Source organism: Mauremys mutica, unplaced genomic scaffold (assembly GCF_020497125.1).
Source record: "Mauremys mutica isolate MM-2020 ecotype Southern unplaced genomic scaffold, ASM2049712v1 000519F_np12_subseq_150393:319720_obj, whole genome shotgun sequence".
Classification (NCBI taxonomy): Eukaryota; Metazoa; Chordata; order Testudines; family Geoemydidae; genus Mauremys; species Mauremys mutica.
In genome coordinates this window covers 23,213-48,089 of record NW_025422989.1, presented here as the reverse complement: position 1 = coordinate 48,089, position 24,877 = coordinate 23,213, and the positions used below count along the sequence as shown (strand labels likewise).

General features: G+C 50.6%; 1 long non-coding RNA gene and 2 other non-coding genes across 3 annotated transcripts; all 3 read left to right on the top strand.

The window, feature by feature from the left end:
- The first annotated feature begins 200 nt into the window (after positions 1-200).
- Positions 201-282, top strand: TRNAS-ACU. The gene has a single exon. It is a non-coding gene; the product is annotated as a tRNA-Ser (tRNA).
- A 7,819-nt stretch (positions 283-8,101) lies between these two features.
- LOC123357337 lies at positions 8,102-17,971 on the top strand. Its single transcript, XR_006575538.1, has 3 exons — positions 8,102-8,222; positions 9,219-9,282; positions 17,919-17,971. It is a non-coding gene; the product is annotated as an uncharacterized LOC123357337 (long non-coding RNA).
- Positions 13,095-13,166, top strand: TRNAC-GCA. The gene has a single exon. It is a non-coding gene; the product is annotated as a tRNA-Cys (tRNA).
- Positions 17,972-24,877: the final 6,906 nt, after the last annotated feature.

The following is a 24,877-nucleotide window of genomic DNA, read 5'->3' as shown; positions in this document are numbered from 1 at the left end:
CCCCATCATGCTGCATAGCTAGGCAGAGTAGGGGTGTCTATGCAAACACGGCCTGTTCCTGAAGTCTTCCCCCAGCTCCTCACTAGATGTGAGGGGGGAGCTCATTCAGACCCTGCTTATGCTTAGTATTGGGAAACTCCTTAGTGTCCCTATCTCTGGTGGCCTTAGATTTCTCCTCCTGTCCCTATTTTAGCAGCTCAGATGAGGTGGCCAAGTGTTTAAGGTGATGGACTACTAATCCATTGTGCTCTGCACGTGTGGGTTCAAATCCCATCCTCATCGGCTGTGTTTAGTTTTCACTCTCCTTTATAGACAACCATCTCCCCTCTTGGTACAATGACAGATCAAACAAGGTTGCTTCTTGCAAACAAAAACCTTCTCAGAATCTCAGCTACCCATCCCCCCCTTGCTTCAAATAAAATGTCTAAATCCCAGATTTCTAAAAAAATTCTCTAATCCTGTATTTCTTAGTTTTTATCTCAAAAGGGAACAGCCTCATAATCTCCCCCAAACACCCTGGGACCTCCCCAAATAATTAAAATAACCCCAACCTGAGCAAGGCCACAACAGTGAACCAGACCTAGTGGCTAGGCCAAGCTGTTCTGAAGGAGGCAACTCAACCATTTTCTCTCTGCTTCCCTTGTCAAAGTCTAACTGAGAAACCAAAATTCCCCAAACTGAAAATTTTCTGCTGAAAAACCACTACTAGTCTGTTTGGGGACTTTGGTTTGAATGTACTATTATTATTCTCTTCTGATTTCTGAATCAGTTTTGTCATCCAGGTGTATTTCCAGCGGTTGAGTTGTGGGGGAGAGAGGCCAACTCATGATGTCTCTACCCCCCGCCCTTTCATAGTTTCTTCCAACTTGCTAGGAAGTACCTTTGCTATGATGTGAGCCATGCAGTGTCCATTGTCACTGTGCTATCTCGGAGAAGTCTGCATTGTACCCGGTTCCTGGGATAGTCCTTGGCAGTGTGGAGCCCTTTAATGGGCCAGCAGCGAGTCTGGCGCCTCCATTGTCACACCTGAAAGGCTGGTGGTGGGCATTTCCCAACCTCATCTCAGTAACACACACAAAGCAAAACTTCCCAGCCAATGCTACACACACAATCCAACAAGATATTACGGTTCAACAGACCAAGACTTTTTAAATGATACCTCACCAGGCAGACGTTGTACAAACCGTATCATCATTATAGGACAGCGGTGAATGTGGGGCTTCCAGGGTGCTGCTTTGAGCACAGCGAGCCACACCTGGGCTGACATTGCAATGGAGACATACCCTTAGAGTCCATCTCTCCTGGGATAAAGATGGCAGCATGGCTGGCCTGGACCATCTGACGTGGGCTCATGGAGCTAAAGCTGAGAGGCTAAAAACTGTAGTGCAGATATTTGTGTTCACACTGAAGCCTGGGTTCGGAAACCCTCATCCCTCATGGGGGTCTCAGAGGTTGGGCTCAAGCCCATCTGTCTGCCCTGTAATTTTATAGTCTTGCAGCCCAAGCCCCATAATCCTGAGTCAGCTGACCCGGGCTTTGCCACAGGTGCCCTGGGTGTGTTAATCGCAGTGCAGACATAACATTAGGCTACGTCTCCAGTGCAATGAAACACCCACGACTGGCCCGTGTCACATTAATCAGGGTCATGCGGCTTGGGCTGTAAAGTTGCAGTGTCCGTGTCTCGGCTCAGGCTCAGTCCCCTGCTCCAGGAGCCCAGAAGGTTGGGAGGGGGTTTAGCAAGTGGAAATGGTAAAACCGCAGGGGACTATTACCCTGGACTCATGGCATTTCTCCATTGGTCTGTCTGCTCTGGGGCAGGGACAGAAACACGTCCTGCTGCTTTTGTTATTTCAAAGGGCAGGTCAGGATTTTCATTCTCAGACACGGTGCACAAAACAGGACTCAACCCTCGGCATAAACTAAACGAGCTGCCCACAGATTCTGGCAGCCACAATGAACATTTGGTGTGAGAGCTCAGACCTGCCCCCTCGGCTGTGAGGGGACTGGACCACTGACCTATCAGCTCCTAACTCCCAAACTTTCAGTAACTATCATCAGTGCCTGTGAGTGTAATTTAAACCATAAGAAAAACCACACTAGGCTAGACCAAAGGTCCATCTAGCTCTGAATCTTGTCTTCTGACAGTAGCCAATACCAGGTGCCCCAAAAGCAACTCAGTAAGGTACCACTAAAAGCAGCAAAGAATCCTGTGGCACCTTATAGACTAACAGACGTTTTTGCAGCATGAGCTTTCGTGGGTGAATACCCACTTCTTCGGATGCAAGAATTGAGCATCGATTATTCACCCACGAAAGCTCATGCTGCAAAAACGTCTGTTAGTCTATAAGGTGCCACAGGATTCTTTGCTGCTTTTACAGAACCAGACTAACACGGCTACCCCTCTGATACATAAGGTACCACTGGAACTTGAACCCAGGATCTCCTGTATACAAAACAGTGGTTTTAGCCCGCTAAGCCATGGCGCCTACAGTTGTTGAAGAGATCATGTCTGCACATACCTGACTCTCTGCCAACCCCCATCTGGGCCTGACAAGCTTTGCTGGAGTTTGGATTCAGTAAAGCAGAGGAGCAGGTGAAGTTTTACTCCCAAGGTTCTTTGGACAGATCTACACTACAAAATTAGATCGGTGTAACTACATTACTCAGGGGTGTAACTACATTACTCCAGGCGCTTGTGGATCACCGTGGGCATTTCATTGACATTTACACAGCCTGGCCTGGAAAGGTGCATGATGCACGCATCTTTCAGAACAGTGGCCTGTTCAGGAAGATGCAGGAAGGGACATTTTTCCCAGACCGAAAGATCACAGTAGGGGACGTTGAAATGCCCATTGTGATCCTTGGGGACCCCGCTTACCCATTAATGCCTTGGCTCATGAAACCCTATACAGGGAAGCTGGACAGGAGCCAGGACCGTTTCACCAACAGGCTGAGCCGGTGCCGAATGACTGTGGAGTGTGCTTTTGGGCGTTTAAAGGGGCGCTGGCGAGCACTTTATGGGAAGCTAGACTTGGGGGAAAGCAGCATCCCTGCGGTTATATCCGCGTGCTGTACCCTCCATAATATTTGTGAAGGGAAGGGTGAAACATTCAGCCAGGCATGGACCAACGAGGTACAAGTCCTGGAGGCTGAATTTGCACAGCCAGAGAGCAGGGCTACTAGAGATGCCCACCACAGGGTAACAAGGATTAGGGATGCCTTGAGGGAGGAATTTGAGGCTGAAAGCCAACAGTAATGTTTTTTGCCTTGACCAGGAGTGACGTGCACTGGTTACAGTGTTTTTAAGTGCCTGTGTTTTCCTTGTTGTTTGTTACCTGTGTTTTCCTTGGGGTTTGTTATCTTTCACTTTATGCAATAATAAAAACTGTTTCATAATCAAATAAATCATTTATTTAAAAAAAGGAAGTAAACAGGCAGGGGGGTTGGTTGTTGGACTGTACATTCATAGGTTTGCATGTGTACTGCCAGGAGTGCTGTGCACCTCAGGATTGTACTGTTGCATGGTGATGGGGGTTGAGTGCAGAGGGTAAGGGTCGTAGTTCTCTGGGCTCATAGGTGACCGTACAGGTGTCGGGGGCAGCTGGTGATGGTGTAGGTAAGAACCTGGATGCTGGGGAACGGGACTTGGAGCTGACATTGGTGCACAGGGGAAAGAGGTTTGGGAGGGTGGGGGTTTGGCACGGTAGTGCTCTGCTTGCATGGCTACCAGTGACTGCATATAGTCTGTTTGGCGCGCCATGAGGTTTATAAGCTGCCTCGTGGTTTTCTTCAGTGACAACTCCTTTCTCCTGATTTCTGTTTCCTTCCAGTGCTGCATTTTTTCTCTCCATTCATGCGCAGTTTTATTCTCTGTTGCACACTGGTTCATAACTGCCTTCACCAAGTCTTCCTTGCTTTTCTTAGGCTTCCTTCTAAGGTTCTGAAGTTTTCTTTCAGTACTGATAAGACCGGTCCAGGACTAGTCAAGGACACTATAAAAATACAGCAAATGATACGTTTTAAGAGAGCCTGCATTGTGTATAATCTGAAGTTAGTTTCCAGTCTCACACTGCAGCATTCCTCAGACATTTCAAACACTGCTAGAGAATTCACAGCCTCCCAGAAATGGTAAGTGAGGGTAAGGCAGTAGAGTAGAAATCAATAAATCCTGGGAGACATGTTCCTGCCGCAGTTTGGCTGGGCAGGGGGCTTCTTGCTTCATGGGTGCACTGCTGTTTGTGGGCTTTGGGAAAGGCAGGAAGCTGCTGTTGGGACCTGCATTGAAACACTGTGCCTCCCTCCATGTCACACAGGAGTTAATACTTGAAGATATCTCCCTGCTGCGGGTTACCTGGGAAGCAAGGGAGGGTCTCCTACAACAATGCGGATTCCGCCCTGGCCCCTATGCAGCTTGCCTGTGTGCAGCCATGGTCCCCCCACCCCTCCTGGAACAGTGGCGCAGACGCGTTAGCCTGACTGGGACAGGGACCACACTGGCTCTCCCTTTAAACTTGCTCAAGCGAATTGCCTATGCTCTTGCAGAAACTTTTGAAGAGATTACAGAGGCAGATTACCGTGACGTGATAGACCACATCAATGGGATATTCCACATCTAGGCATGCAAGCATGCAGCCATACCACCCCCTCCTCTCCCAAAACATTTGCATTGCGATAAAAGCTGCTTACCTGGGACCTGCTCCTGTGATTCTTCTGCACCAAGTTCCAGGTGCTGCAACTGGCTAGCTTCCTCCTGGCTTGAGAAGAGCTCCTGACTGCATGCCTCCTGGGACTCCGGGGTGTCTCCCCCGACCACAGTAGCCTCACTGTCTGTTTGGATCTCCCCCTCCACCTCCCTCTCCTCTACCGGCTCTGAACTGTCCATCGTGGTCCTTCGATTTACAGAGGGGTCACCCCCATAAATCGCATCCAGCTCCTTGTAAAAACGGCAGGTCGTGGGGGCAGCGCCGGAGCGGCAGTTTCCCTTGCGTGCTTTGCAATAGGCACTCCGCAGCTCCTTTACTTTAACCCTGCACTGTAGTGTGTCCCGGTCATGGCCCCTTTCCAGCATGTCTCTTGATACCTGGGCAAAGATATCAGAATTCTTACGGCTAGAGCGCAGCTGTGCCTGCACAGATTTCTCCCCCCAAACACTGATGAGGTCCATCAGCTCGCCATTGCTCCATGCTGGGGCTCATTTGCCGCGTGGAGGCATGGTCACCTGTAAAGATTCACTGATTGCACCCCACACCTTGCTGAGCAAACAGGAAGGGGATTTTTAAAATTTCCGGGGCATTTAAAGGGCGGGTCACCTGAGGCCAGGGCAGTAGAGTCTGACCTGATGAGCAGAATGGCTGAACAGGCATTCTGGGATACATCCTTATACCCTGGAGGCCAATAACAGCGCTGGTGTGTGGCCACACTTGATGACCAGCGCTGCAGCACCAGCACTGCAATCCTTATTCCCCATGCTGAGCAAGGTGTACGGCCAGCGCTGCAGCCAGGGAGTTGCAGCGCTGGAAGTGCCCTGCAGGTGTGGCCACTTACTAATTGCAGCGCTGGAAAGCCTCCACCAGCGCTGCAACTCGCCAGTGTAGCCATACCCTAAGCAATGCAGTTATATCAGCCTAACCCCGGTGCAGATAGCGCTGTGCCAACAGGAGGGCTTCTCCCATCAGCATAGCTTGGGGAGGGGCTTGGTTAGTGAAGATGAAGAGACTAGGTGGCCCATGGCTCTTGCATTTGGGGAGGCTGGGTGTGAGCGCTGGAAGCTCCCTAGAAGTGGGGGGCCCATTGATGCCCAGACCATGGCACTGCCCCCCCCACCCTTCTCCTCTCTCTGAGGCCCCACCTCTGCTCCCCCCTTGCTCCAGTTCGGCCACTTCCCACCCCCGCTCTTCCTCTTTGGCTGAGGACAGCTGAGCCACCTTTCGCTCGCTCCCCTCCTCCCCCAAGGCCTTCCTGCCTCCTGCTCGTGCCTCTCCACCCCCTACCACAAGGTCTGCCCACCAGCCGCCACCACTCTGACCCGTCCCTGCAACCCACCCTGCCCACCACCCACACCTCTCTGCCTCTCCCCTGAGACCTGCTCTGCCCACTGCCCCCACCTCTGAGACCTGCTCTGCCCACCGCTCGAACCTCTCTGCCCCTCCCCTGAGACCCACCCTGTCCATGTCTTTCTTCGGTCGTCTGTTGCTATTCCATGAAACATCAAGAATGGAATAAAAAGCTGAGTTTACTCCAGGGTGAGGAAAGAAAGGAGCCACCAACCCCCTGGCATTGCTGCTTTAGTTAAAGTGTTTTAACTAAACAGCTATTGAATGTCCTCCCTATGCCCCTTGTGTCCCCAGAGCACATCCATGCTAGCAGTTCTTGGATGGCAAGAGAGAGCAGTGCACTGTGGGTAACTATCCCACTGTGCAACTGGCTGCAGGGTGTTTTGGGAAGGGTTTGCAATGCCTCCCGGGCTGGTACAGCATCACATGATGCAGGTTTCTCTATCCCACCGTTCCATGGGCCTCTTACTAGATTACCAGCTGCTTTTCAACTGTGGTGTGGAGACTGTGTGTGTGTGGGGAGAGACAGTGTGTGTGTTGGGGAAGAGTGAGTGTGTTGAGCTAGGTAGGAGCGGATCATTATTATCCCTACTTGAAAGAGGGAGAAGCTAAGGCTGAGAAAGGAGAATTGACTTGTCTTAGGTCACACGGCCAGGCAGGGGCAGAGTTGGGAATAGGACCCAAGAGCCCTGATTTTCAAACTAACCATCGGATCTTGAATTTCAGACACTGAATGACCTGAATAAAGTGCTCTCACATGAGCTCCAGACCAACAACAGTGCACAGGAATTATTCAGCAAGTATTTGAGGAGAACTGCAATGTCAGAGAGAATCATGAACTGCTCAGAGACCATTAATGTAGAGAAGCAGCAAAATTCATCAAACATAGAACTGGTTCTGATTTATTTCCTTGGTCTTAAAAGAGACCAACAAGGACCTGAGTCTCCTCCCTGTCAATAACCCCCTGCTCAGCCAATCAGGGTAGAGACTGAGGCTGAAGGTTCTCACCAGAGAGGCCAAAGGATGGCCCAGGTCACTGGTGGGGATCACTGCCCGAGGATTATTTCAGCCCCACATTTTTGGGTGGCTCTCCCACAGTGGGAGCTGCAGAGCACTCCCCCGCAACACCCCCCGCCCCCTCCTGGTATTGGGAGGGGAACAGGAGAAAGGACAAAAGAAGCAAGAGATGAAGAGAAAGGAGGGAGAGATGGATGGAGGAAAAGGTGAAACAAAAAGGACAAACCCTAATGTCCCTAGTGATTCTAAGGGACAAAATCCCAGGTGTGCAATAAAATTCTGCCTCCTTAAGCTCGTGTTTTCCATGCCCAGAATTCAACTCTCACCAGATGGATCAGACTGAACAGGTTTCAAACCTCCAGGAGGCTCTTACCTTCTAAACAGGGAAGGCTGTTTTCTACTAAAATCACTACAAGGGAAGGAGAAAACTCGAAAGAGGTTCCTCCTGGCGCTCACGTATCTGAACCCGAATACTCTCTCAGTCCTCAAAGAGAGACCTGGAGAAGGAGACTTGCTGCAGCAAAGCCACAGGGGTCTCTGAGGTTTCCCTGGCCCCTCGCCCCGGTCCTGCCTGGCTGATGACAGCATCTCTCTGTGAGGTCACCACCTCCCCACCACCTTGGACCAATAGTCTGAGGTCCTGCAAAAGGCCTTTGTGATGTCACTGCCACACCCCTCCCTTGCTGTGCCAATGTCCTGCCCCTGGCCAGGCACTTTGGAGGTTTGAGCTACTCCCTGGGGATCACCCCACTCAAGGAGCGTTCATTCTAGGCAGCAAGCCGGCTAGACAGGGAAACATCAGACGCTGCTCCCAATGCTACACTCAGATTTTCAGAAATGAGTCGACTTTATGGCCAGAAGAGACCATTAGAGCATCTAATCTGACCCCCTGCGTATCACAGGCCTCCTGTATGGCACAATAGAAGGTCAGGGTAGGGGGGCTGAGGAAGTGAGGGGGCAGGCAGTGGCGAGAGGGCAGGTGAGCCGGTGGCTGGCCCCAGCTCACCTCCGCTCCGCCTCCTCCCCTGAATGCCCCGTCTCGCTTTCCCCCCTCCCCCTGCTAATCAGCTGTGCGCGCAGGAAGCCGTGGAGGGAAGAGAAGCCATGTGGCGGCTTCGCGCTCAGGCCCAGCAAGGTGGAGACGGAGACGAGGTGAGCTGGGGCAGGGGGGCTCCCCGCACTGCAGCAGGTAACCCGGGGGGGGGTCAGGTGAGCTGGCAGTGGGGGAAGAGAGCTGAGGAGGTGAGCAGGCGAGCAGTGGTGGGGGATCAGTATGCGAGCCGGGGAGGGGGGAATGGAGGTGAGCTGGGGGGCAGGTGAGCCAGGGGGAGTGGGGGTCTGAGGAGGCAAGCGGGTGGGCATTGGCGGGGGGTCAGGTGAGCTGGCGGTGGGGGAGGAGAGGTGAGGAGGCGAGTGGGCGGGCAGGCAGGTGAGCCGTGGAGGGTGGGGGACTGAGGGGAGTGGGCGGGTGAGCCGGCGGCACGGAACGGGGGGCTGAGGAGGTGAGTGGGAGGGGCTGGTGAGCAGGCAGCGGGGGACTGAGGAGGCGAGCGAGGAGTCGCTGGCTGACCTGTTCTGCTGATCTGGTCGGGCTCCCAGCCCCTCTCCAAGGGGTGCAGCTGTCTGGAGGTGCTGCCTTCCACGCCCTCCTCAGTCCCACCTCATTCACACCACAGGGCAACTGATTACCAAGTGGGGGGAAGATCTTATTCTATTTCTAGCAAAAAAACATTTTTCTTTTACCTTAACTATACTACCTTAGGGGCCCCCTATGACATATTAGCAAGGTTCATTACCGCTGTTTTGGCGGGACAGTGCTGGGGAAGGAGGGTTTGTTTCCACGGGGTGGGCGGCACTTGTGGGGGGATTGTTTCAGGGGGTGTAGGAGGATAGGGAACCACGGAAGATTTTGTTACGGCCTAGCTTAGGCAGTTTCACTTTCTCAGCACCCGGTCATTGTAGGACACGGCATGCCAGTTCCAGCCTGCCATAACCGGCTGTAACCGCTGCGTGGAAAGCCCCTAAGCTGTTGGCCAAGGGGGCGGCCCCGGAGGGTGGAAAGTCCTTATTGCATTATGTATGAGCTGGCTTGCTGCTGTTTATATAAATATGAGCATGCTTTCTGTTTGCTTTTTGACTCCGTACCAGGCCGAGCTCCAGGGCGCTGGGTTCCCCGCCTCCGTGACAGCAATGCTTGGAGTCTCCATTGCAGGTGTGTCACTTTACCTTCATTAAAGCCAATAACTCACAGTATGTAACCCACACACCTCCAGGCTGTGGTGGTGTGTCCCAGCTAGTGGCACCAAGATCACTTAGAGGGAGAGATAAAACAAGTCTTCTCTACAATCTTAGCTAGCAGCCAGGTGGCTTTTAGTTCATGTTGTGGAGGCCCATGCACTAAGCTCCTGAGTTCCCAGTTCGATCCCACCCACCGACAAGTCACTGACCCGGATCTGTCAGCGTAACAGACAGAGCTGCCATCCCAAGAAGAAGAGAGCTGCCATGCCATACCCAGCCACAAAGAGGTGCCAAGCAGTGAGCTGACACCGTTCAGAGCTTCCTGTGACAAACTGCAAACTTTGGACAATAGCAGGGTGGTAGGAAGTGTTGCCCTCAAAGTGGCCTGGGCCAGAGCCCATGGGGAGCCCTGGGCTCCCCTGCCATCTGCTGCGTCCTTCCACCCCGAAGGACTGAAACCCTGACCATTAGGCAACATCCCCATGAGCAAAGGCCATCACAAGACATCTGTCTTCGAAAGTTTGCAGAGGATGCGGGAGCAGAAAGGGGAGAGAGGATAAGGGTGGCTCTTGGGAAGAGGGAGGGAGGGAGCCTTATGGGAATCTCTTGTTTACCTCCATCAACCCAATGATCAGATCATTGATGCCTAGAATCTTCCCTGACGTGTTGTAATTGATTGGATCTAGGTTTTAAAACAGTTACCACATTTGCAGACGGAGAAATGTCAGGGAGTTGAGTGGAAGGCCATTGCAAGCTCAGCTAATTAGGCAATGGGGCTTATGCCCCATCTAACAAGCTCCTTAAACAATAGCTCCCAGTTTTCATTCGCATTGTTCTGTTTAGTGTTTTTCTCCAAAACACTTTTACTAAACCTTTGGGTCAGCTTTGGAAAGTTGGCCCTTTCAGTGCACCAAATATACATATTGCTGGTGGGGACTGCCCTCTATTGGTCATCAGAACGGCCATACTGGATCAGACCAATGGTCTAGCCAGCCCAGAATCCTGTCCTCCCACAGTGGTCAATGCCAGGTGCCCGCGAGAGAATCAACAGAACAGGGAATCATCAAGCGATCCATCCCCTGTCGCCCATTCCCAGCTTCCGGCAAACAGAGGCTGGGGACACTTCAAGAGCATGGTTTTGTATCCCTGCCCATCCTGGCTAATAGCCAAGGATGGACCCATGCTCCATCAACTTATCTAGTTCTTTGGTGGACCCTGTTATAGTCTTGGCCCTCACAGCATCCTCTGGCAAAGTTTCCCCAGGTTGACTGTGTGTTGGGTGAAGAAATACTTCCTTTGGTTTGTTTTAAACCTGCTGCCTATTCATTTCACTGGAGGACCCCTACTTCTTGTGTTATGAGGAGTAAATAGCACTTCCCTACAGATCCAGACTAACACGGCTACCCCTCTGATACTTCCTTATTTACTTTCTCCAAACCTGTCATCATTTTATAGACCTCTATCCTAGCCCCCCCCTTAGTCATCTCTTTTCCAAGCCGAAAACTCCTCTGTCTTATTAATCTCACCTCACATGGAAGCTGTTCAAGACCCCTAATCATTTTGGTTGCCCTTTTCTGTACCTTTCCCAATTCCGATATATCTTTTTGAGATGGGGGACCAGCTCCAGTATTCAAGATGTGGGCATAACACAGATTTATAGACAGGCAATATTATATTTCTGTCTTGCTAGCCATCCCTTTCCTAATGACTTCCCGACATTTTGTTGGCTTTTTTGACTGCCGATGCACATTGAGTAGATGTTTTCAGAGAAGTATCCACAGTGACTCCAAGATCTCTTTCTTAAGTTGTAAGAGCTAATTTAGACCCCATCAGTTTAGATGTAGAATTGGGATCATGTTTTCCCATGTGCATTACTTTGCATTGATCCACATTGAATTTCACCTGCCTTTTTGCTGCCCAGTCACTCAGTTTGGTGAGATCCCTTTGTCACACTTTGCACTCTCTTTTGGACGTAACTAATTTGACTTGGTTTGTATCATCTGCAAATGTTTCCACCTCTCTGTTTACCCCTTTTTCCAGATCACTTAGGAGTATGTTGAACAGTGCTGGTCCCAGTACAGACCCCAGGGGGACACCACTATTTACCTCTCTCGATTCTGAAAATCCGTCCCTTTCTTTCTTGCCTTTGAACCAGTTACCTATCCCAGAGAGGACCTTCCATCTTATCCCATTTTGCTTCAGAGCCTTTGGGGAGAGACCTTGTCAAAGGTTTTCTGAAAACCTAAGTATACTATATCCACGGGATCACCTTTAGCCACATGCTTGTTGACTCCCTCAAAGAATTATAGTAGATTCGTGAGGCATGATTTTCCTTTACAAAAACCATGTTCATTCTTCCCCAATGTAAGCGGGGGCAGACTCACCCGGCGGCACCTCCTGCTGGTCGTCTTGGGAATTAGCTCTCCAGCCCTTAGAGCACCCTCTGCAGGCTGGTGATCCGCCTTACCGCAGCTTGCCCCGTTCCTCCCAGGACCCCAGTGCCCCTTTTACCCTGGCAGTACCCCCTGGCAGTACCCCCCCAGTTCTGGGTCTCCCCCTCCCAGGGGAACCCCCACCCACTATCCCGTCACCTCAGTCTTGACTACTGCCCAGTCTCCATCCAGCCCCCATTCACTGGGGCAGACTGCAGTATGAGCCACTCATCACAGGCAAAGGGGTTTGGACCTGCCGCCTCTGCTTCCCCCTGGGCTGCCCCATTGCAGCCCTGCACCTATTCAGCCTATAGTCAGGCCTGCAGCCTGGGACTTTCCAGGCCAGAGCTCCCAGCTCCTCTGGCCCTTCCCCAGCCCTGCTCCCACTCTAGGGGTCTTGCTTGGGTCCCTGCAGCCAGGCCCTTCTCTCGCTACAAGCAGAGGGAGACTGACTGGGCTCCTGGCTCACAGCCTCTTATAGGGGCCAGCTGGGCCTGACTGGGGCATGGCCCCAGCTGAGCCTGCTTCCCCCAATGAGCCCAGGCTCCTTGCCCCAGCCCCAGCCCTCTCCTGGGCGCTTCAAGCCCCGCAGGGCAGGAGCAGGTAACCACCCGCTACACCCAGCAAATTCCGTTCACCGATGTGTCTAATCATTGGGCTCTACAATTCCACCCAATGTGCCTGGTACTGACGTTAGCCTCAGTGGCCTGTAATTGCCAACTGCATCTCTGGAGCCTTTTTCATACACTGCTCCAGCCAGGGACTAACGGCCGCCCCAGACTTTCCCTTTCTCCCTTCTGGGAAATCAAGTTCACGTTCTACAAGCAGCTAAAGAAGCCTCAACCCTGCATCTGAATTAATGTCACATTTCTCACTGCCCAACACAAACAAATGTCATTTCAATCCCAGGTGTGTCCACTTCAGTCATTCCTCAGCCCCATTCCTTCACCCTCCTGCCTTAGCTTAGGGCATTGCGCCCCCCTGTGGGCATTTCATGTCCCTCCTCAGTTTCACATACAGACACAATTTCCTTTGCCGTTTCATGAACAGCAAAACCTTTCTGTGTCTCTAGTCTGAGCCAGGGCATTCAACTCCATTGAAACCTTCTCTTCTGCAATGGCAACGGTCAGACAGAGGGGACGTGGCCACCTTCAGCCCTGAGGGTGAGATATTCACTCTCCTCTTTCTTCAAGCTGCTGTTGTTAGTCCATAAAAAGGCTGAGTTTACTCCAGGGTGAGGAAAGAAAGGAGCCACCAACTCCCCAAAAAATCTCTGTGCCCCAGAGAGAACCTGCCCCTGCTATTGGAATCACTGATGTGCTTCAGCTACAATGGGGAAAGTATCTGCTCTCATGGGGGTATAGCTCAGTGGTAGAGTGTTTGACTGCAGATCAAGTGGTCCTTGCTTCAAATCCAAGTGTTCTCTAATAAGCCTCTCATTCTTTTATTTTTTATAAAAAAGGAAAACATTTTCATTTCCATTCTCCATTATGTTCAGGAGCTCCACTATACAGGGATGCTTGAAATGAATGTAAACACTCAACATTTCACTGTCCAAATGCCTAAAAACCTAGCAAACCTGCCCATCAGCTGAAATCAGTTCCAATCCTCTAAGTGTCTAGCTTATGTTTTCATCAATTAAACAAAGGGATCATATGAATGTACATTTGCAGATCCCTCCTCTCCAGGGCTGTGCTGTGCAGAAGAACAAGAACCACATCCAGTTGGGGTTCAAGAGTCTGACGAGCAAAGGCCACTTGGTGCGGGCTAAAGTCACCAGCACTTTGGCTCCTTCCCATTCAACCAGCAGCTGGGCCCCCAGGACAAGGCATGAGAAAACAGTGGCTGTGAGCAGGAAAATAGCCACCAAGAAGCTGGCTAAAGCTGTCAAGATCCTCAGGAAGGTCACCATGCCCATATCTAGAATGTACTGACTACAGCAGGGACCAAAAAGGCAGAGAAAAGCCCACTGAAGTAGCAGCTGTTTAAAGGCAATGTGCTTTTATTTCATGATCAGCAGCAGAGCCTCTGTAAATCTACCACCTGTAGAGCTGATTGTTTCTAACTGCAGGGTTAGCCAGACCATTCAGTAACATTATCGCTCTGTTTACAAAGCCTTTGGTTAGTGACAAATCATGAGACTTATCCCTTCCTGCTGTAATTCCACTGACTCCAGTGTCTCTTTCCCCAGTTCTGGTTCCAAGAAAAAAAATTAAAACAACCTTCAGAACTAATATGCTGTGGGAAAGTGGAAATGTTGATAGCTCAAATAATTCAGTTTCTTCTGTGTCCTGTGTGTGTCTATCTGCTGTGTGTGTGACCAGTGGGGCTTTTTGTTTGCTCCTGGCAGGTGCAACCCTGTCAGTTTTGTCTGTGGGGAGGGGCCAGGGAAAACACACACCCTGGCCTTCCAGGTTGGGGTTAGGCAAAGGAATAAGAACCCTGTCCCATAAAAAAAAAAATGTTACAGAAACAGTGGTAGGAACAGTGCTAGAGAAACTGGTAAATAATCACAATACCCAGGCTTGAAGTAATCGGAAACACAGAATTCAAAAAGCAAAGCTCAGGGGCTATTTGGGGTTTATTCTCTGAGCTTAGCCATGTGCTATAGCACAGGGAGCACTTTTGGAAGTCTCCCATCCCACAACGGGGGAAAGGAAAAGGATTCTTAGGCTCTAGCACGGATTGAAGGAGGATGGTGATGGGGAATAAGGGAATCCCTCTGACTTACCCTAACTACGTCTGTTGTTACAATGGGGGAAATGACATTTTCCCCTATCCCTGCCCTGTTCCTGCTCTTTGTTATAGTTCAATATAGTTTAAGTGTGGAAAATGATCATAAAAACATCTGCTCCCCAGCACAACCTGCAGCAACATCAGAGCAACTGGGAATGAAATAATTTGTTCCCCAAGGGAGAACTCGATGACTAACAATTGCTTTGAAATGGGGGAACAGTATAACCGTGATGCTCAGGGTTTGTTTAGACTAGGGAAAGTGATGGAGTTTAGGTCAGGTCAAGGGGAAAGCTAATGCCAACCCCTGCACCTGGGCAGCATCTGCACTACAATTTTTTACATTAAGATCACTAACTTGAGCAGCCAACGCCATGTACAGCCCTAGTGGATGTCAGGCACAGGTAGTTTTTGCCTCAGTGTACCTTGTTGGGATCAAACCTCTCTCCCCCCACCTGGAGGGATGAACATTCCTGGCAGGAGGGACACACACTCCTACGACTCAAAAGGAAAGGAGCTGATAGAAAAGATCACAGGACTGACCCCAAAGAAGGGTGAGCTGCAAAAGGCAGAAGCAGGCAACTTATCTGGTGGAGCTGAGAGACCACGGTGAAGATGGTGCAAAAATCACTATGTGGGAATTAGCAAATGTGATTTATTTAAAAAAATTTTTTGGCCAACACTAGTCAAGGGATTTATTACAATTCTCTCTCATGTGGATTTTCTGATGTCTAATGAGGCTTGAGCTCTGATTGAAGCTTTTCCTGCACTCAGAGCTTTTCCCACACTCTCTCCCATGTGGATTCTCCTATGTGAGACAACATGTCAGCTGTGCTTGAAGCTTTTCCCACACTCAGAGCACGTGTACAGTGTCTCCCAGATGTGGATTATCTGATGTCTGATACGGTGTGAGTTCTGACTAAAGCTTTTCCCGCACTCAGAGCATGTGTAGGGCTTCTCACCTGTGTGATTTTGTGATGTAAGAAGTGGTCTGAACGATTAAAGAAACATTTCCCACACTCAGAGCATCCATAAAGTTTCTCACCTGTGTGGATTTTCCTATGTTTGGTAAGGTTTGAGCTCTGCCTAAAGCTTTTCCCGCACTCAGAGCATGTGTAGGGCTTCTCCCCTGTGTGGATTCTAAGATGTATGTTCAGGGTAGAGCTCCAACTAAAGATTTTCCCGCACTCTGAGCATCTGTGGGGCTCTTCTCCTGTGTGGATTTGCTGATGTGAGATGAGGGCTGAACTATCGATGAAGCATTTCCCACACTCAGAGCGTTCATAAGGTTTCTCACCTGTGTGGATTGTCTGATGTGTGATAAGGGCAGAGCTCCGATTGAAGCTTTTCCCACACTCATGGAACATGTAGCGTGTCTCTTCCAAGTTGATTCTGTCGCTTGTTATAAGGTCTGAGTGGCTACTAAAGTTTCCCTCTGGCCTCCCCTGAGTCTCACAGGCTTTTGTTTTTTCTGTGAGTGCATAACTCCCGGAAACATTCCCTTTGGATCTTCCTGATAAAGTTCCATGTGGTTCTCCTTGCTCAGCATCTTCCTGATGGGGTTTCTCCTCCTCATTCTGACTCACCATCCCTTCACCTGATGGGAGACAGAGAGAATCCGGACATAGATCACTACCTGCACCTGAGAGAAAGGAAATCTCAGAGAGAGGAAGGGAAAAAGGGATGAACAATCCAAAATATGTGTGGGAGAGATCAAACCTATCAGGAGCTGATTTTCCCCAAAACCTTCCCCAGAGAAGAGAGGAAGGGATCAGTTTTGGTCTGCATCTCACGAGAACACTCAGGAGAAAGAGAGATTGGGGCGGGACCTGCTGCCAGTTGTCAGTCAGAATAGGAGGGAAGCCATGAGTGACATCTGCCATAATGATTCCACATCTGCAGGGAACAATCCTGAACTTGGAGAGCTCACAGGGTTTTTGTAGAGTATCCTGAATGTTTCCTGCATTCCCACACAGTTGTTGAGTTGGTTTAACCAATTCCTCACCTGTGCAGGCAGCTCTTGGAAGCACTTCTTTCTCAGAGCCCTGGAGGTCTGGGACCCACGGCTCTTCCCCTCATTCCAGCTGGGAGATCACATCAGGTTTGGAAACTGGAAACCCTACTGCAGGCAAAGAAAACCAGGGAGGTCAGTGGAATTTGTGGGATACTTGTCACAAAGAATAGTCCATGGTTTTAACCCCCAGCTCATTTTTAAGAAGTAACATCCCAAGGCCAGCTTCCTTGGCTCAAAGTGGCAGGAGAGTTATGATGATTATAAATCATATTCATTACCTTAGTGCCTAAGGACCAACTAACAGTGGGTCCCCATTGTGCCAGGCAAAGTACAAACAGAGAACAGTAGATGGCCCATGCCCTGAAGAATTTACAATCTAAATACACAAGACAGACACAGAATGGGAGAAGGGGTAGACCCCACTGTTAGAATAGAGATATTCAGGCCTGCCTGTAAAGCCTATAGTTTAAGAACTTAGGGGTATTTTTATCACTTAGCTACTTACAGGAGTACGAAAACAAAGAATAAAAATCACTGTCTGTATTTGTAAGGGCCTTCTCTTACTGTGACCGTCTGAGGCCTTGTTCTTAGGCTAAGGCCTTTGGCTAAGCAGCAGGGGCAACCATAAGCTGGGAAGCGAAGGGTCACATCCTCACATCCCAAACCAGTCACACTGAAATAAGGTGCTATTGGGCTGTTAGGAAGATGATCCTGTCCTGATAGTGCCCATCACCACCAGATAAAGAAACAGATCTTAAGATGGTTAAAGAAAACTTAGTTTGACAGCAGCCTGTCTGGCAAGAAATCACTTCTCAATGCTTGTGGTTGTGAAATCCTCATTTCTGTACTGTTTTATCTTTATGGCCACCACTTTTACAATGTTAATCAGTCTGGTTCTCTAATTGTTTTTCTCTGCTGTACAATTAATTTTGCTAGGTGTAAGTTAATTAGGGTAGTGGGATACAATTGGTTAGAGAATTATGTTTCAATGTGTTAGGATTGGTTAATTAAATTTCAGTACAATGATTGGTTAAGCAAAGGTATAGCTGAGAATATTACTATACAAACAGGACGGGGAACAGGGGACACGGGGAAAATGCTCTGCGGTTTCAGAGAGGGTAAGGGGGTGTAACAGGCCGGTGTGGCTCCCCTCCTCCCCGGGGAGGGTTGAGTCCCGGACACCGGAAGGGGCGGGGCTCCAGAGCAGTGAGCCCACCCTTCAGAGGGTCAGGCGGCGACCCGGAAGCATAAAAGCCGGCCACCACCAGAGCTCAGTCAGAGAGGGCTCGGGACTGGGAAGCTGGGGCCCCAAGCAGTTGCCCGGACTGGCTTCCCCTCACTCGCTACTGGGAGGACCCGCAGGAGCTTCCCCGTGCCACCTACGAGGAAGAACCACCGGAGACCTCACCTCTCCCTTGCTGTTACCCCAAGGAACCCCCGGAGCAGAACTGTCCGGACTTCCCCGAGGAACTGCCGGACCTACCCCCCAGCCCGGGCTGCGAGGAGCCCATGCTGTTGGACTTCCTGGGAGCAGACGCCGCGGACCAGGTAGGCCCAGAGGGGGGAACTGGAAGTGGCCCGGGAGCAGCTGACCCCAGTCAGGCTGCAGGTCAACCAATGCCCATGTCAGTGTGTTATGGTCAGGATCCCCACTGACCGTCAGCGGTGGTAGCCGCTGCCTAGGGCCCCGGGCCGGGATGCAGTGGAGTGGGTGGGCCTGCGTCCCCCCTGCCACCCCACTCGTGGGTGGCAGTCTCCCCCCTCACCCCAGTGCTCAGCCCCTGCACCAGAGGGCCTGAGCCCTGACTGTTGTTGCCCTGCCCTAACCTAGGGCCTGGGCCTGTCCTGAACTGTTTGCATTGCTGCCCAGCCCCTGCACCAGAGGGCCTGGGCCTGTCCTGGACTACTTGTATTGTGGCCCAGCCCCTGCACCAAAGGGCCTGGGCCTCCCTAACCTCACTGACTTGTATATTGTTGCTCAGCCTTGCAGCAGAAGGCCTGAGCCCCTAACTGTCTCTTTGTGTTGTTGCTCAGTGTAAAAGGCCGGCGTGGCTCCCCTCCTCCCCAGGGAGGGTTGAGCCCCGGACACCCACGTTTACAGGGGGACATAGGGTAAAAGCGTCAGAGTGGATAAGGGGGACACGCCGCCGAAGACCCCAGGCCCCCTGAATCCTCTGGGCGGCCCTGGGTGACATCCCTTGTCTCTGTCGGGTATTCCACTGATGTAGGTTACTCCCAGCCAGTCCTTAATGACCCATTCATATCACCCCATGACAGCTACGTGAGAAAACACCTCACATCTCCTGCTCTTTATAATCACAGCACTACCAATCACAGCAGGAAACTGAGGTGTGTATTGGCATCATACAAGTATCACCAAAAGTCCCACCTCTGTCTCAGACAAACTGCTCACAGCCCCCGGAGAGACAGCAACGCACAGGAACTGTAAACACAGTGGAGGACAAGCTGCAATCCTCACACACTGGTCAAAAAGGAGAGGCATGTGGGTCCCTGCCCATAGAGAGGGGCTGGCTGGAGGCCTGATACCTGAGGGGCCATTCCGTGAGCAGACCATGGAGGAAGGTCAAAGGCTTCGCTACCCCAGAACTGTGACATCGCAAAAGCACATTTTGGGGAATTAGGAAATCTAGTGACTCGGGGGTAATGGGAGGGAGAATTAAACTCCCCCAGTGGGAGGAGAAGGCTGGGGAATTACACACTAACATTCAGGAGCAACAGCCTCTAATTCTTCTGGAAAAGGAGAAGGTCAGAAACAAGAACTGGGCCACGCAGCCTCAGGAGGGACCGGCTCAGAGATCCAAGGAGCCGGGAGGGAAGACAGCTTGTGGCTGCTGCAGATGGGGAGAGGGGGGACAAGACTCTCTCCAAACTCTCACTCCTGTTGACCCCGACCTGATTTTACGATCTATGACCCAGTCTCACGTCTTGTGGGCAATTTCATACTCACTAGAGGTAAGATGTCATGATCAGAGAATTGCTTATTAGCTTGGAACATGTGTGGAGGGGCAAGGAGGTGAACATAGATAAATGGGTTATTAAGGGCAGGTCGACACTACAGCCGGGATTGACGCTCTGAGATCGATCTAGCCGTGGTCGATTTACTGATACAATTTAGTAAACGTGGCCTAAGCTTGCTACAGTTCAGGGCCTTATATTAAGTTGAGGCTTTGTGAGAGTGGTTATGCTGAAGTCTGGGATTTACCTGAGGTTTGGGTAGGGATTCGGGATTAAAGGTCTGGGATCCCCCACAGCTCTAGATCCCCAAACCTCTCCTCCCTCCCACTGACCCACCCAGCCCACTTCCTGGCTGCCCTTCCTCCACACTCCCCTCTCCTTCTTCCCATTACTGGCAGCTAGCACCACCTCCCGGCACCTTGGGAGCTTCTTCTGTTCCCTCCTCATCTCTCACAACCTCCTCCCTTCCTGCTGCCTGCTAGTGTATGGGAGAGAAGGAAAAAAAGGGGGCAAAGAAACTTGTCAAACTTGGATGATGAATAAAGTTATTACTGCTCAGGTTCTTTAGAGACCCCACAGCTTCTAATAACCCAGGGGACAGGACTCCTTACCCAGCGAGGTCACCGTCCCATAGTTCTCCTGCATGACATCCCTGTAGAGGGCTCTCTGAATAGGGTCCAGCAGAGCCCATTCCTCCTTGGTGAAATACACAGCCACCTCCTCGAAGGTCACCGGCCCCTGAAAGAGAAAGAGTCCAACACTCAGTACCTGCTGCCCCACTCACAGCCCCACTACTCATGGAACAGCAGCACCAGGGAAATGGAAGCTCTGGGAGGCACATGTTAACAGAGTCCCACCTCACCTTGCCTAGAACAGCCAGGAGGCATCAGAGGGTGGAAAGAGAGAAACTTTGCGTCTCCCAGCGGACAGACGGAGGCAGGGTCTTCACATTTATCACATACCTACTAGCCAGAGCTTAATATAGGAGATGGGGCTGTCTCTGGACCCTGCTGGTGGCTCCCTGGTAGGAATCCCACCACTCTCCAAATAAAATATATGGAAGAAAAGGGAAGTCAATAGTAAAGAATCTAAGTTCGAAGGTCAGAATTGTAGAAAGTTGGCAAGGGAAGCTAACAGAAATCAATGATCAACCAATGAAAATAAGAAGGAAGTTTTTAAAAGTACAAAATTAATCCTAACAATGGTAGTGGTACATTACTAGATGTAAATGGCAGAATAATCAACAATCATGCAGAAGAGGTAAAAGTGTTCAATAAATATCTCTCTCCTGGATTTGGAGAAAAACAGATGATGTAACTCATATCACAAGATGTTGACGCTGACAGTCTTTCCATTCCAAAAGTAACTCACGAAGACGTTAAACAGCAGCTATTCAAGTTAGACGTGTTTAAATCAGTGGGTCCAGATAACTAGAGTTCTGAAAGACCTGCTGGAGGAGCGTGGTGGACTGTTAATGTTGATTTTAATTAGGACTTGGGAAATTCCAGAAGACTGGAATAAAGCTAATGCTGTGCCAATATTTAAAAACTATAAAAGAGATGATGCAGCTAATTACAAGTGTGTCAGTCTGAAATCGATACTGGGCAAGAGAATGGAGCAGCCGATACTGGATTTCATTAATAAAGAAAGGAGGGTAATGTAATTAGTATCCCTTAAAAAGGTTTAGACACAATAGATTCTATTAAACTAAGTGGATATCCTTATTGGATGAGATCAAAAGTTTGGTTGCAGCTAATAGTACTGATGTAATATATGAAGGAATATGAGTTGGTTCAGCACAATATTTTGACTAGAATGTACAAAATACACACGGCATACATTAAATAGATTAAAAACTGTGATTTTAAATAGGGAACCATGTGTCACGGAGAGTGGGGGAGTCAGGGTCCTGCACCCCCAGCTTCCTGCGATTCACAGTAATTCTCAGCCAGCCAGTAAAGCAGAAGGTTTATTTAGACGACAGGAACACAGTCCAGGACAGGGTCTTGCAGCACAGATAACAGGATCCCCCCGGTTAGGTCCATCTTGGGGCCCCAGGAGCCCCGCAGCCCCCATTGGGGGATCAGAGCCCTGTCTCTGCTTCCCTTCTTTCCCCAGCCAGCTCCAGTCTGCCCAACCCCCTCCAGACCCTCCTCTCTCCTCTGCTTCTTTCCCGGGCCAGGAGGTCACCTGACCTCTTTGTCTCCAACACCTCTGGTTGCACCTTTGCAGGGGAGGTGCCCAGGCCATCAGTTGCTAGGAGACGGAGTGTCAGGCATTCGGTTCCACTGGCCTTTTGCTTTGCTAGATACTTAAGAACTGCACACAGCCCCCAGTACGAACAGTCCCACTTCGTCACACCATGGTTGAGTGGATTTCTTTCTAGGGGGTTCCCGTAAGGATTGGATCTTGGCCCTGTGCTATTTAACATTCTTATCCATGACCTGGAAGAGAATATAAAATCATCACTGATAACGTTTGCAGTTGCCACAAAGATCGGGGATGCGGGGTAACTAATGAAATGTCAGTAGGTTCAGGTTTCAGCACTGGGAGTCTGGAAAGTTTTCCCTGCCCTGGGTGGAGGGTTATTTCCTGTTCCACAAAGAGGGGAAGTTTCATTCCCTACACTTGTGCCTTGACATTAGGACCTATCTGACACTACAGCCCATATTCAGCACAGTGGCAGGATTATAATATGATTAGGACATGAGGCATTTTGTACAAGATGAGTCATGTACGGTGTCACTGGAAAAGTTATGATTTGCTGAATATGATTATCCAACCTGTGTGCATGCATCATGTTTGTGTCTGAAGTTATGGATATTGACTCTGTATCTGTCTTTCAAATGTGCTTACTCTGAGTAACACCCACAATGAGCCTCTCAGGTACAACAATGAAGAAGCCAGACAGTGCTGATGGTTCAGCAACGAAGACATGTGACCAGACCACATGACAATGAACTTCATTTTGGTACCTGTATTTTTCCACAAACTGGACCGGGAACTGAGTTTGGAACAAAGGGTTCCTGCCATATGGAAAAGCTACAGAAGGTGGGGTGTGACATCATCTCTTGGCCTCATTCCCCACTATCATAAACAGATAGTTAAGGGTTAAGGTCTCTTTTACCTGTAAAGGGTTAACAAGCAGTAACCTGATGAACACCTGACCAGAGGGACCAATCAAGGGACAAGATAATTTCAAATCTCTGTGGAGGGAAGGCTTTGTCTGTGTTTCTTTGTTGGGGTCTTTGTCTCTCTTTGGATCTGAGAGTGGCCAGATATATATCCAAGTTCTTCCAATTTCCTGAAGTATCTTCTTCTAATCAGTATAGTGAGTATTAGAAGGCGGATTAGTCTTACAATTTTATTTCTGCATTTGCAATTGTGTGTTGCTGGGGAATATCTTTATTTCTGTTTGCTGTTACTTTGATTATTCTGAGGAGGAGGGAGGGGAAAAGTCTCTCCAGGTTTATAAGTCAGACCCTGTAATACTTTTTCCATCCTGGTGTTACAGAGAGTGTACTTTTTTTTCTTTCTTTTAATAAAATTCTTTTCTTTTTAGAATCTGATTGATTTCTTCCCTTGTTTGGATTTTCAGGGGAAGAGGAGGAGGGAGGGGGAAAAGGAATCCCTCTTTGTTTGATTCAAGGAATTTGAATCCAGGTATCTCTCCTAAGGACTAGGGAAGAAGCAGGGGGGAATGGTTTATTTCCCTTTGTGTTGAGATTCAAAGAGTTTGAAGCTGTGTCCCCCAGGGAAAGTTTTGGGGGAACAGGAAGTGTGCCAGACACTAAAAAACCTGGCTGGTGGCAGCTGTACCAGATCTAAACTAGGATTTTAGTTTAGAGGAGTCCATGCAGGTCCCCATCTTGTGAACGCTAAAGTTCAAAGTGGGGAATAAACCTATGACACCCAAGCAAGAGAATTCCTGGAAGCACCTGAGGAACAAAGACTGAAGTGGGGGAAGTGCTGGTCCCAGGGTTAAGGGATTTCTAGCTTGTGTATGGAAACTTGGTGGACTGCTTGGAGCATCAGTCAGGGTGAGAAATTGCTAATTCAAATTCTATCCATCTAGTATGTTAGGCTTGGTTTGAGTTTTTGGTTATTTGCTAAGTAATCTGCTTTGATCTGTTTGCTAACACTTATCGCTGGGAAACTGGCTGTTGTCTTCTCTCTCTCCTTGAGTGGCTCAGGTAAAGCACTCAGGTAGCTTAGCTGGGTGCATGGTGCCACCTGCTGTCGTGTTGGGTGATAACAGGGCCTGGAGAGGCTGGCTGAATCTCCAGCAAAGCAGCGTGAGAAGGGCCAGCCCAGCTTGAGGGTTAGAGGGCACAGCGGTTCCCAGAAGCTCCCCAGACTGCACCCCGGGGTGACAACCCATCACACCCTAGAGTACACTATTGTCAGCAGGTTTGTCACATCCTGTCCCCTCCCTTTCTCCACCTGAGATATTTCCTGCCTCCCACCACCTCTAGCAGCTCCCACCAGTGGTGAGCTCCAGCTGGGTCGCATGAACTGGTAGTTAAATTTAGAAAACTTTTTAGAACTGGTTGTTCCAGGACAACCGGTTCTAAAAAAGCTTTTAAATTTAACAAAGGCTCGGGCAGCTGTCCCCCGGCCCCAGCTCACCTCCCCCTCTCCTCTGAACGCTCCGCCCTCCTTCTCCTCCCCCTCCCCTGCTTCCCGCAAATCAAATGTTCACGGGAAGCCTGAAACAAGCAGCAGGCAGGTAAGCCGGGCCGGGGGGGCGACCGTGTGCGCGGCCCAGTACGGCTCCATCTGAGCAGCTCCCCCTGGCCCCGGCCGAGCGCCCCAGCCGGGTCCCGGCCAAGCACCCCTGGCTCGGGCTGATCCCGGCCGAGTGGCTCCGATCCGGCCCAGCACGGGCCCTGCAGCACCGGTCCCGGCCGAGCGGCTCCAGCCCGGATCGGGGAGTCAGGTCCTGCGGCGCCATTCGCGGTCCCGGCAGAGCTGGCCGCGGTCTCAGCCGAGCGGCTCCAGCCCAGATCGGGGAGTTGGGTCCTTTGTCGCCAGTCGCGGTCCTGGCTCCAGGCAGTGTGGTAAGGGGGCAGGGAGCAGGGAGGGGGTGTTTGGTGGGTTGTCGGGGGCTGGATAGGGGTCGGGGTGGTCAGAGGGCAGGGTACAAGGGGGTTGAATGGGGGCAAGGGTCCCATGGGGCAGTCAGGAAGGAACAGGGGTTGGATGAGGTGCTGGGGGGCAGTCAGGGACAGAGAGAAGGGGTGGTTGGATGGGGCAGGGGTTCCAGGGGGGCATCAAGAATGAGAGGAGGGGTTTGATGGGGCAGTCAGGGGATGGGGGTGGGGATGGGTCAGGGGTCCCCGGGGGTGTGTGTCAAGGAGCATGGGGGGTTGGATGGGGCACGACCTGTAGGGGGGCATGACCCCCTCGTGAGG